General features: G+C 46.5%; 1 long non-coding RNA gene across 1 annotated transcript; it reads right to left on the bottom strand.

Annotated features, from left to right (window-relative positions):
- Positions 1-2,079: 2,079 nt before the first annotated feature.
- On the bottom strand, positions 2,080-13,249 carry LOC309374258. Its single transcript, XR_014170463.1, has 3 exons — positions 13,153-13,249; positions 9,306-9,439; positions 2,080-2,287 (listed from the first exon to the last, which is right to left on the bottom strand). It is a non-coding gene; the product is annotated as an uncharacterized lncRNA (long non-coding RNA).
- Positions 13,250-13,612: the final 363 nt, after the last annotated feature.

Below are 13,612 nucleotides of genomic sequence, written 5' to 3'. Positions count from 1 at the left end.
AGAGGCTGTGCTGTAGAACAGTTGTGAGCTCTTTGAAGCAGCTGTGGGATAAAAATATAAGCACAAAGTAGACTGTCAGTTGGTTTTGTTGTTGTTTAGTCGTGTCCAACTCTTCTTGACAACATGGACCAGAGCACGCCAGGCACTCCTGTCAGTTGGTAGGGTAAAGGTAAAGGGACCTCTGACCATTAGGTCCAGTCGTGGCTGACTCTGGGGTTGCGGCGCTCATCTCGCTTTATTGGCTGAGGGAGCCGGCATACAGCTTCTGGGTCATGTGGCCAGCATGACTAAGCCGCTTCTGGCCAACCAGAGCTGCGCATGGAAATGACGTTTACCTTCCCGCTGGAGCGGTACCTATTGATCTACTTGCACTTTGAGGTGCTTTCAAACTGCTAGGTTGGCAGGAGCAGGGACTGAGCAGCGGGAGCTCACCCCATCTTGGGGATTCTAACCGCCGACCTTCTGATCAGCAAGCCCTAGACTCTGTGGTTTAACCCACAGTGCCACCGTGTCCCCCCTGTCAGTTGGTAGTACCCTCCAAAGCCCCCAGGATATGGGCTTGTGACTCAAGCAAACCCCAAAGGAATATGTGTTCTAGACAGCATAAGTCCTAGAATTGTAGAATCACAGGGTTCGAAGGGACCCCAAGGGTCGTCAAGTCTAACTCCCTGCATTGCAGGAATCTCAGCTTAAGCATCCATGGCAGGTGGCCATTCAACCTCCGCTGAGAAACCTCCAAAGAAGGAGAGTCTACCACCTCTTGTGGGAGTCTGTTCCACTGTCAAATAGCTCTTACTGTCAGAAAGTTCTTCTGCATGTTTAGTTGGAATCTCCTTTCTTGCAACTTGAAGCCATTGGTTTACGTCCTACCCTCCATAGCAGGAGAAAACAGCCCTTGAGTTATTTGACGATGCCTCTCATATCTCTTCTCCCCCTTCTCTTTTCCAGGCTAAACATACCCTGATCCTTCCACCAATCCTGGGAGCCAGTGTAGTTAAGAGCGGTAGTCTCGTAATCTGGTGAACCAGGTTCGCTTCCCCGCTCCTCCACATGCAGCCGCTGGGTGACCTTGGGCCAGTCACACTTCTCTGAAGTCTCTCAGCCTCACTCACCTCACAGAGTGTTTGTTGTGGGAGAGGAAGGGAAAGGAGATTGTTGGCTGCTTTGAGACTCCTTGAGGAGAGTGAAAGGCGGGATATCAAGTCCAAACTCCTCCTCCTCCTCTTCTTCTTCTTCTTCTTCTTCTTCTTCTTCTTCTTCTTCTTCTTCTTCTTCTTCTTCTTCTTCCTCCTCCTCCTCCTCCTCCTCCTCCTCCTCCTCTTCTTCTTCTTCTTCATAAGGCTTAGTTTCCAGGAACTGGCTGGATGAAGAGGAGTGGTGGTGGAAGGCAGCAGCTGGGGAACCCCTTAGGGAAGCCTGAGAGGAGGAAGGCTCGGAGTCTGTGGAGTGGTGGTGGGACAATGAGAACAGGTCACAGAAGGAATGGCTGGATGCTGAAGAAGCAACAGGCTTTAGTGGGAAAGAGGAGCCAGGTGCATCTGACTCAGAAAGTATGTCTACATGGAATGGTGCCAACAGGAGCTGACATCCAAAACAAGTGGTGGGCACCAGCTTGGGAATGGCTGGCTTTGGTGAACCAAAAGAGGGCCACCTAGGTGCGGGGAGGTGATATATCAATGTCTTTGGCCCCACCTTTTGCACCAACATCCGTACAGGTGGTTCATGCATTCATGGATTAGAACCTGCCCTAGACAACCTCACTCATCTGCTTAGGGTCTGGGCGAGGGGTGGTCAAAGCAGGAGATAATCAGGCACAATGATGCTAACAGGTGTTCAAACCATTTTGCTTTTAAAAAATACATCAATTCCCCATCCCAAATTTTAACCTCTCCAGCTAGCGACACTGGAGATACAATCCCATTTTTTTTCTAAAGAAACAAATATCTTTTAACACCCACAACAACAAATATGACCTCTTATTATCAAAGGCAGCTTGCCTGAGAGAGAGAGAAAGAAAAAGTTTCCCCTTTGGAGGCTGGCCATTTTGAAGATCAAAGGACAACATGTGTTAGACTGTTTCCTCTGTTCAAAAGCCACCGAAATAGCAGCAAAAAGGGAGCCTTCATATCAAACGGCTCTGGCGCCTGACTGGGAAGAGGCGATGCGCTTTTTCTTCTGTTGATTTCTCCACTTTTCAGCCATTAGGTTAACGTTCTCAGCCTTCAAAGTAGAAGCTTCAATAAAGCAAGTGGAGGCACCTTTTTCACACAGCCGGGAGGCAGGACTCCTGGAGAAACAAACAAAAGAGATGAAGAAGAACGATAAAGCCAAACAAGAATATGGAACAGCTTCTGTACGAAGAGGTTCTCCCCTCTGCCAAAAAACCCCACACAACTCAAGGCAACAAGACATTCAGAAGCTTGTACTGGCATTTGGAACCATGCTCTGGTGCAGTGAAGACTTGCCTATTAGGGCAAATTGGGCCCTGCCCTACTCATCTAGCCAGCCTCCACCTGCCTGCCTTTTTACTTGCAACCAACCTACAGGGTAGCCTTGACTCTGAGCTTCCTCTTCCTTAGTTTCAGTGTTTGCTGTTGTAGAATTCAATCTTCTCCTCCTCCTCCTCCTCCTCCTCCTCCTCCTCCTCCTCCTCCTCCACCACCACCTCCTCCTCCTCCTCCTCCTTTCTTTCATAGCTGAGTAAGTTTGTCTTCCATAAACACGATTTTAACAATGAGTCCGTAAGTGACTGTGGATTTTGACTGGGAAGGACGGGGAAGGAAACACACCTGCCCTTAGCAAAGCTGTTACGTACAGATTCATAGTCTCTTATGGAGTTGTTATACACACACACACACACACACACACACAGTGGTACCTCTGGTTACATACACTTCAGGTTACATACGCTTCAGGTTACAGACTCTGCTAACCCAGAAATAGTGCTTCAGGTTAAGAACTTTGCTCCAGGATGAGAACAGAAATTGTGGTCCGACGGCGCAGCAGCAGCGGGAGGCCCCATTAGCTAAAGTGGTGCTTCAAGTTAAGAACAGTTTCAGGTTAAGAACGGGCTTCCAGAACAAATTAAGTACTTAACCCGAGGTACCACTGTGTATGTGTGTGTGTGTGCGTGTGTGTGTGTAGCATTAATCACATGTAACAGATATATACACAATTTGAACATAATCCTTTTTGGACAGAAGACTGAAGTGTGCTCCCAATTTTGATTCACAAAGCAGCATCCCTTAAGTATCAGAAGTTTGTCCAACACCATCCTAATGCTTTGGTAGCCAAACTCTCTTGAGGCTAAACCCCCTTTTGGCAAGATAACAGACCTGCCAAATCTGACAGGTAGGATACAAGGCTGCATATAAATTGTGCGTTGTTGAGAACCTCGGAATATCCTCATGTTAATGTTATCACTTTCCTTCAGACTTCCTTTTCTGGAAGGAGCCAAACAAGCCCAGCCGTCAGATCCCCTGAAAGCTTGGCTCCCTGCCTGATCTGAACATTTATCCCTGACAGCCAACTTTTCAAACTCCATCAGCTCACTGGGAGATGCTCCTGTCTCTCCACGTGAGGACGTTCACCTAATTGTCTCCAAGTGACTTCTGGGTCTCTTGTCGCTTCTCCAAAACTTGATGGGCCTGCTCAATTACAGGATATTAAGGAACTCCACTCAAGAGCTTGCAATGCATATTTGGGCCCCTGGAAGGATTAATGCAGGAACTAAAAATAAGCAAAGCTCAAAGCTCCTTTTCCATCTTGAGAGGAGCATTTCAATGACCAGCTTAAAAGTACTGCTCGTGTGATTAATCTTACGGCATGAACATGCTTCACTCCTCACTTTTAAGAGCTGATAGCTTAACAAATTCCTTGCATCATGTGTGAGCCAAAAGAACTTTCATGAATGTGCAATGGGAGGAATTCCATTTTGCTTTCATGGCTGTCATGACTCAGGCCCTTCTTTTGGGGATAAGGCTGGGAATTCAGAAATGGAGAGGGTATTGCCCTCAGGATGAGCCCCAGAAACACCAACTAGAAGCATTTTTGCAAGAAGATCCCATGACGCACCGCTCCAGCTTGAGAATACCATTTCCCGCTTCTCTAACACAAAAGGACTCCATCTCAGAAGCCTCAGAGCAATTGGTATCTCCTCTGCTCTCTTCCTACTTGAAGATTCTATAATTCTATCTTCTGGACCATTCTGGCTGACTGGCTGAATGGCACTTCTCAGTGAAGGCAGAACTAGCTAGAAGTCACCTGCCATCTATGGCTCTGTATGAGAGTCAACTGGTACTGAAGCAATATCTGAGCCCTTCTCTTATGCAACGTTCAACCTGAGCCCTGCACAGAGCTGTCCATGGTTGCCTGGCCTTGCCTTTGCCCACGGCATTCAAAGAATAATAGAATTGCAAGGTTCAAGGGACCCCCAAAGGCCACCTAGTCCAACTCCTTGCAATGGAGACCTTCTGCTCTGGAAGGTGCTCTGACCTTAGGCGGTGGGTAGTCTTATTTATACCTCGCCCATCTGGTTGGGTTTCCCTAGTCACTCTGGGCGGCTTCCAACTGAATATTAAAAACAATACAGCATCAGACATTAAAAACGTCCCTAAACAGGGCCACCTTCAGTTGTCTTTTAAAAGTAAAATAGTTGTTTATTGCCTTGACATCTGCTGGGAGGGTGTTCCCCAGGGCAGGTGCCAATACAGAGAAGGCCCTCTGCATCGTTCCCTATAACCTCACTTCTCACAGTGAGGGAACCGCCAGAAGGCCCTCGGCGCTGGACCTCAGTGTCTGGGCAGAACGATGGGGGTGGAGACGCTCCTTCAGGTATACTGGACCGAGGCCATTTAGGGCTTTAAAGGTCAGCACCAACACTTTGAATTGTGCTCGAAATGTACTGGGAGCCAATGAAGATCTTTCAGGACCAGTGTTATATTGTCTCGGTGGCCACTCCCAGTCACCAGTCTAGCTGCCGCATTCTGGATTAATTGCAGTTTCTGAGTTACCTTCAAAGGTAGCCCCACATAGAGCGCATTGCAGTAGTCCAAGCGAGAGATAACTAGAGCATGCACCACTCTGGCAAGACTTTGGCTGGGAGGTGGGCAAATGGCAAAACAAACAAGAGAATTGACTTGATGCAGAGTGTGAAGGGGGCAGTAGGAAGCTGGTCTCAAATTATACCTTTAGTTATAGGACCACAGGTCAAGCAGGGTAGGGTGGGGGGTGAAATCACTCCCAACTGCATGAGGAGATTTCACCCCTCCCATATCCAAGAATCTCCTGATGAGTCTGCTGATTCTCCAGAGAGGAGGGGGCGTGTTCTGCTCTCTACTTATTCAGCTCCAGCACCACATCAAAGAATCAGTCAGTCAGTCAGTGTGTCGGAGGGAGAGAGAGAGACTGAGTGTTACAGATCATGTGTAGAGATAAGGTTGCTGCTAAGAGCAGCTGCAGACACTCAGTGCAGTGCAGCATTCATTTATGCTTAGACCTATTTAGCTCTGTATATAGTTGTGTATAATAGTTGTAGATAGAATAAAGAAGATATTCTACAGAGCTGCTCTCCGAGTCGTTTATACTCTGCTATACTCTGCTGTGCGACGACTGTCTTCTTGTGGGAGTGAATCCGGTGCTCACAACTCTAAGCTGTTAGTCCACAGCACTTTGACCAGTTCCTGTCCAGAAGGTGGTCTCTGGAAGTGCTACCCAGCTCGCCCAGCCCAGTCGGGGCTGAAGTGGATGAGTCCAGTTCGTGGCACTGGCTCAAGGGCAATGCTGACACTGCAGGGGGTTGGACTAGATGACCCTCAGGGTCCCTTCCAACTCTACAGTTATATGATTCCATGATCCCTTGGCCTGATTTCTCAACTGAAGAAAGGTTTAATTGGTAGGGAGGCTGTAAAATACAAACTTTGGGTTCCATGACTGAAGAAGGGATTAGAGATAAATTTAAAATAATAACGAAGTAGAATCACACACACAGTAAAAATGCCATGAAATGATTCATCAGATGTGGTCCAGGGCCACCACTTGGATTGTGGCTTAGCTAGAAAGGGAAGAACCTGTCAGTTTTGGAGTCTCACTTTCCCAAACAGTTTGCCACATTTCCACATCAGTCTGCATTTTTCTTTAAGTCCTCATAAAAATCTACCAGCATATTAGTGCTCATTTTCCCCAAATGTACGCATTTTGCAAGCAAGTTTTCCCAATATAAATTGCATCATGGTATCTTATTTTCACTTTTCCACAATATATGCTTATTTTCTACACATTTTTTTTGTTGGAGAACAAAATTTGGAGAAAAGTGAATTTAAGGGACGCCCAGGTTTCAGTTTAAGTATTATTTTGAGAGGCGCAAATTACAGGTTGGCTTGTATTAAAACCTGAGCTGACCCATATTTCTCTCCCCATCACTCCTAGTTTGAACAGGTTGATTTTGGACTTTCATATCAATGGTTCAAGTTCATGGGAACATTCTTAAGGTGTTTAATCAAGGACAGAGATGAAAGATTGGATTCGAGCCAGGAATCGCATAGATGGTGTTCATTTCAACCTCCATGAATATGCATGGCACTCAGGCGGCGGATTGTATTGACATTCTGCTTCTGTTGCAGTTTAGGGATCATTTAGATTGGATTAATTGGATAATTGTGGAAGTGTGACAGAAAGAAAGATAACAACGTACTTTAAAAATGAATATATATGGCACTTCGGACAGCAGAGTTGACTTGCCAGTGCTGAACAACCAACCGTGTTGTCTTGAAGTTGATGGTTTGTGTGTGTGTGTCAAACTGCAATCTGCATGTAGGTAATGCGCAATTATGCTCATTTCTAGGCTAAGGATGCGTTTAGCATCCCAACCAATGAGTGAGAGTCCAAGGCTGGCTCAAGACATTTTGCTGCCTGAGGCAAAGGAGAAAATGCCACACACAAAATGGCACTGCCCTGTCCCTGAGGGAGATCAGCAGGGTAGTTATGAAGGCAGAGGGCAGACACACAGCTCTCTGGTCAGGCAGTTCAGGAACAAGAGCTGAAGGGCACCACTGCCTCCCAGAATATGCTACCTGAGGCAGCTGCTTCATTCTGCCTGTTGGTTGGAGTGGCCCTGTGACAGAAATACCCCTAAACAATGTTCTTCTAATACTACTGTTTATTAGCGGTTGTATCCATTGCTACAGTTTCTTTCACACAATTTTATGGGTGCACGATTGGACTGCCTTCTTGGAAGCTGCCCAGAGTGGCTGGGGAAACCCAGCCAGATGGGCGGGATACAAATTATTATTATTATTATTATTATTATTATTATTATTATTATTATTATTATTATTATCTCCTCTCCAGCCTGACCCTTCACCATGAGTTCCCAGGGCAAGCTACAACCATTTAAAAACACAATATTTAAATCATTTAAAGAAAACTACAATGAAGAGGATAGCCTGGGTCCTGAACGATATCAGGCAGGTCAGGGACAGAGGTGAAAAGCTGTTTCCTAGTTCTGCTGGATCTCTCAGAGGTCTTTGACACCATTGATCATGTTACAGATAGGTAGCCGTGTTGGTCTGCCATAGTCAAAACAAAAAAAAATTCCTTCCAGTAGCACCTTAAAGACCAACTAAGTTAGTTCTTGGTATGAGCTTTCGTGTGCATGCACACTTCTTCGTGTGTATGCACACGAAAGCTCATACCAAGAACTAACTTAGTTGGTCTTTAAGGTGCTACTGGAAGGAATTTTTTTTTTGTTTTGACCATTGATCATGGCATCCTTCTGGACCGTCTAGAGGTGTTGGGAGCTGGGGGCACTTATACAGTGGTTCTGCTCCTTCCTCCTGGGCTGTGTTCAGAAAGTGGGGGGGGGGATGTGTGTTCAGACCCCTGGGCTCCCACTTGTGGGGTGCCTCAGGATTCAGTCCTCTCCCCCATGCTTTTAAACATCTATATGAAGCTGCTGGGAGAGATCATCAGCGGGTTTGGGCTGGGCATTCAACTCTCCCTCAAATCTGAACCAGTGAAGGCAGTGAAGGTCCTGTGTGAATGTCTGGAGGTGGTTGGAGGATGGAAGGTGGCTAACAAAAGGACTGTTTTGAAGGACCAGGTGCACAGCCTGGGAGTCATTTTGGACTCACAGCTGTCCATGGAGGCACAGGTCAATTCTGTGTCCAGGGCAGCTGTTTACTAGCTCCATCTGGTATGCAGGCTAAGACACTACCTGCCCGCAGACTATCTCGCCAGAGTGGTGCATGCTCTAGTTATCTCCCGCTTGGACTACTGCAATGCGCTCTACGTGGGGCTACCTTTAAAGGTGACGCAGAAACTACAACTAATCCAGAATGCGGCAGCTTGACTGGTGACTGGGAGCGGCCGCCGAGACCACATAACACCGGTCCTGAGAGATCTGCATTGGCTCCCAGTACGTTTCTGAGCACAATTCAAAGTGTTGGTGCTGACCTTTAAAACCCTAAATGGATTCATTTAGTGGGGCTACCTTTGAAGGTGACCCGGAAACTACAAGTAATCCACAACGCGGCAGCTAGACTGGTGACTGGGAGTGGCCACCGGTACCATATAACACTGGCCCTAAAGGATTTTCATTGGCTCCCAGTGCATTTCCGAGCACAATTCAAAGTGTTGGTGCTGACCTTTAAAGCCCTAAATGGCCTCGGTCCTGTATACCTGAAGGTTCGTCTCCACCCTCATTGTTCAGCCCAGACACTGAGTCGAGTTCTGAGGGCCTTCTGGCGGTTACCTCACTGTGAGAAGTGAGGTTACAGGGAACCAGGCAGAGGGCCTTCTCAGTAGTGGCACCTGCCCTGAGGAATGCCGTCTCACAAGGAAATAAACAACTATCTGACTTTTAGAAGGCATCTGAAGACAGACCTGTTTAGGGAAGTTTTTAATTTTTTATGTCTTAATATGTTCGGATATATGTTGTGAGTCTCCCAGAGTGGCTGGGTAAACCTAGCCAGATAGGCGGGGTATAAATAATAAAATTATTATTATTATTATTATTATTATTATTATTATTAGGTTGGAGAAATGAGATGCACTCCCCCAATGTGTGATTCCCAGCAACTGGAATTCAGAGTCATGCTCAGTGGGTGAGACACATAGTCATCACGGCTGGTTTCAGTTCATGTGAGCCTGGCCAACACTGTATTATGACAACCCCACGATAAACCTGCTGAAGCAGCACTTCCATCAGTGAAGATATTCATAATTTACCAACTCCCTTCTTCCCCAGCGAACATTAAAATGATGTGCCAATTGATCTTGTGTTGCTCTTTAGTGCCCTTCAGACTAACCTGATTAGCTGTTCATCTTGTTCCTGACTGAGGTTCAGATTTTAGAGAGCCTCTTCGTACTTGTCTGGTAACTCATATTTCTTCTTGCTGGCTGTAAGAGAAGACATCTATGGACTTCATTACGGGTGTATGTTCTGCAAAGAGAACCCAAGATATACTCACAATATGTTATGATACCCAACTCTCATGGCCAAGGCTTCCAACTTGTTCTTTTAAACGATTGCTGCTTAGTTCAGTAGCTGGAGACAGAGACAGCTTTTGACAGATCACGAGCGAAAGATTGGTGAATTTTAGGAAGGGAAGGGCAACCTGGTGATTTTGCTACATTAAGGGTGGGAAGCTTATTTGAGAAGCTTGAAGATTCAGGATAGATGAAAAAAAAATTCACACAGTTCATAAACTATGGAGCTTATACCCACAGGATGAAGTGATGGCTGCCAACTTAGCTGACTTTAAAAGAGGATGAGACAAATTGATGGGGGAGACTTAGAGGAGGTAAGATAGCCATATGATATCATGGTATCATTGTTAGAATTCCTGGCTCAATGATTGCAGTCATGGGATTGTTGTCTTTCACATGACGGTATATGTATTGACTCCACAGAGTGGGAAGTGACGAAGACAGGATGTTTGTGTTCCTGTGTTCCATGAAGTGGGACTATTGTCCTTTGTTCTTTTCCTCTTTGCTGTCTGATGCTAGAGAGAGAGGGAGCCATGTTGCAGTGCTCCGTTTGTGTTTATATGTAAATAAAGTAGATTAGCCAAAATGCTGAGTTGCTGAGGTCTGTTATGCAAGCTGCGCAAACTCTGCAGATCCCTAAGTGTGCCGATGTCTGTTGGCATCGGTCGCAGTGATGTTTGGGCTGAAGAAAGCTTTTGAAGCTCCTGAACGATTCACCAGGAGGGAGGGAACATGCCAGTCGGGCATGTGTCTCTACCAGAGTCCTACTCAAGTGTAGGCTGAACTCAAAACAACCATATGATAGCCATCTTCAAATATCTCAAGGACTGTCACATGGAAGAGGGAGCAAGCTTGCTTTCTCCTGCTCTGGAGGGTAGGACTCGAACCAATGGCTTCAAGTTACAAGAAAGGAGATTGCGACTAAACATCAGGAAGAACTTTATGACAGTAAGAGCTGGTTGACAGTGGAATGTGTCGGGAATTCAAGCCTATATCAGCAGAAACTGGCAACAATCCCAGGCACCCGGCTTGATTCCCTGTTGACCTCCCTGGCTGCATTCCCCAGCAAGCGCAGGCTAGGTCTCGATCGGCGATTCTTCTCAAACGTGAGAAAAACACCCCCCTCTTTCCTGCCCCCCCCCGGCAGGGGAAAGAGATAGACAGAAACGTATTTACATGCTTTTATTTCTGTCTTTGCAGCATTACAAAAAACATGACTGCTCTCTTCAAACTCCAGCAGTGTAGTGACAAACTTCACTTCCTGGACAGGAACAAACGGAAGAGCTCATATTACACTCTGAGTCAATTCCAGTGCTTCACACTGTGAATTGACTGTCCCTCTGTTTCCCATGGGCAGTCCCAACATTCCCATCATGTTTACTTTTCAAGCTAGGACTTTGCAGCAGCATTGCTTCAATATCGTAACAGAATGGTCTTCCTTGGGATGTTGTGGACTCTCCTTCCTTGGAGGTTATAAGCAGAGTTTGGATGGCCATCAATCACAGATGCTTCAGCTGAGATTCCTGCATTGAAGGGGGTGGGACTAGATGACTCTTGGAGTCCTTCCAACTCTATAATTCTATGATGGGCCGCTATCAATGGCTACTATCCATGTAGGCTTGGCTCTGCCTCCATAGCTGGCTTCTGAATACTAGTTGCTGTAAACCACAGGGCAGGAAAGTGCTCTTGCGCTTGGGTTCTGCTCCTTGGTTTACTACAGGCATCTGGTTGGGTGCTGTGAGAACAGGATGCTGAATTAGATGGACCATTGGCCTGATCCAACAGGACTCTTCCTATCTTCTTATGGCTGTCAGGCTCAAGGAATTCTCTCCTCCCTGTCATGGTCCTGTCTACAGGCGATCGAAGTCCCGGCTGAGGACATCAGGACTGGGGGCAAGATGGCGAGGTGGGAGCAGGAATGAGAGTTCAGAAGCCAGAAGTCAGGAGGTCAAGAGTCCAAGGGTCAGAGAGCCGGGAGTCAAGAAGCCAGGGGTCCGAGGGTCAGGATGCAAGGAGTCACAAAGTCAAGGGTCCAGGTGTCAAGAAGCAAGGAGTCACAAAGTCAAGGGTCCAAGGATCAAGAAGCAGGGAGTAAAAAAGCCAAGGTTCAAGGATCAGGAAGCAAGAAGCCAAACACAGCAAGGCAGGAAGCGTGTTGCTGTGGCAAAGAGCCGAAGGGAAATGCCAACCTTATATCCCTTCCCGGCTCTTGCAACCAGGTGCATTGAGTTACCAAGTGGCCTCACCTGTGCAGCCGCGCCTTGCATCTTCAGAAGAAACTGAGGAAGGCCCCAGTCCTGCAAAGCCCTACTGGTCACAGGGCCTGGCTCCTGCACACACTCCTGACACTCCCCTGGTAGCATCAAGGATCAAAGGAGAAACAAGAAAGTTTGTATTTGTGGTTTTTATTCAGTAATTGTGAAGCAAGGCAAACAATACAGTCCTTAACTCCATGGTGAAGTTGCTCACTCTGAGCCCCTCTCCTTCCTTCCCCAGCAACAGCCCGTGGCTCTGCGAGGGGCCTCAGAAGTCAAATGCTGTTGAGCTCTTTGCTCTTGAATTCTAAGTGAGCGGCCAGTATGTGGCGATGGTGGAGCTTCTACTGTATGCTCTCCAAGGAAGTCTCTGCTGGAAGTTCTCCAACTCCCCCTCCCTCTCCTAACATTTCATAACTTGGCAGCTCTGCGTTCTGCTGTAATACAATCCTGTCTCCCTCTTCTCTTGAAACTACTGGAGAAGAGGGAGGGATCCCCGCCCACTCCTCCTCCAAGGGAAGTAGAAAAGTAGGAGGGGGCGATTCCCAAACCTCCTCTTCAGTCCAGTCCCTGACAAGGACTTTTGGATCTGGAAGGCAGAGGAATCTCATCCTTTGAAAGACCAGTATGGAAAAATCTCTCGCAATGCAGAATTAAGGAAGCTTGCAACATCTTCAACCAATGGACCACTCTGTACCTTTGGCCATTGACCTTATTTGCATGTGAGTACAGCTGTGACAGCAGCAGCCTGCAAACCAGGAATAGGGTGTGTGTGGCCCTCCAAGTGTTGCTGAACTCCAACTCCCAACATCCCTAACTATTGGCCATGCTGGCCAGAGTGATGGGAGCTGGAGTCCAAGAATATCCAGAGGGATGCAAATTCCCTATCCCTGAAGTAGACTAAGTCGGTCCCTCTTACATCTCCAATACACATACCAGATAGTTCTGATTTTCCAGTGTCCGGGTATCGCCTTGCTGCAGAATCCAAGCATTGCCATAATTTGGTAGGCACCATGCCAGTTGCTAAATTCCCCAAAGGGCAGAAAAGCTGCTGGAACCAGGCCTTTCAAGTGTAAGGCTGCAGTCCTAAGCATTCTTTCTTGGGCACAAGTCCCACTGAAATCAGTAGGGACTTCCTTGTGATTAAAAATGGGTAGAATCAGGTTGTAAATGGAATCGCTCCCGGAGGGCTCCCAGAGCCATTGAATTAGCCCCCTGTTTTCAAGCAGATGCAAATGGGGGAATTTAATACCAGTCGTGTTCCCCAAATCAAATTATGCTGCTTGTGTTTTGGGGGTTTGTTTATTCATTTGGAAGAAAAGCTTCTGGGCTCCGTTTTGATCAATAATAATAAAAAACAAGAATGCAAACATTTATCTGCATTTGCTCAATAGTAAATGAAATCCAGTACCTTAGAGCAAAGAAAAACTCTCCCAATGCAGAATTATTGCCTTGGTGATATCAGTAGCCAATGGACCAATAGTTGCTTTCTGCCAACTGTCCTAATTCTATGTTTGGACCATCGTAGCAGCAGAGGTGAGGGAATGAAAAAAAGATGTTTCTTTCATAATATGGAAATGTCCTTGCCTATCTCAGCCCAATTCGCTCATTATGAAGTGGAAGCTTCCATGTCCATGTGTCAGCCAGAAGAATGACATTTTTGTATAATAATAATAATAATAATAATAATAATAATAATAATAATAATAATAATTTATACCCTGCCCATCTGGCTGGGTTTCCCCAGCCACTCTGGGCAGCTTCCAACAAAACACTAAAATACAATAACCTATTAAACAATTAAAAGCTTTCCTAAACAGGGCTGCTTTCAGATGTCTCCTAAAAGTTTGGTAGTTATTTTTCTCTTTGAC

This window comes from Podarcis melisellensis (assembly GCF_964234715.1).
Source record: "Podarcis melisellensis genome assembly, chromosome: 7".
Classification (NCBI taxonomy): Eukaryota; Metazoa; Chordata; class Lepidosauria; order Squamata; family Lacertidae; genus Podarcis; species Podarcis melisellensis.
The sequence above is the reverse complement of the archived record's forward strand: the minus strand, read 5'-3'. Positions and strand labels throughout refer to the sequence as shown.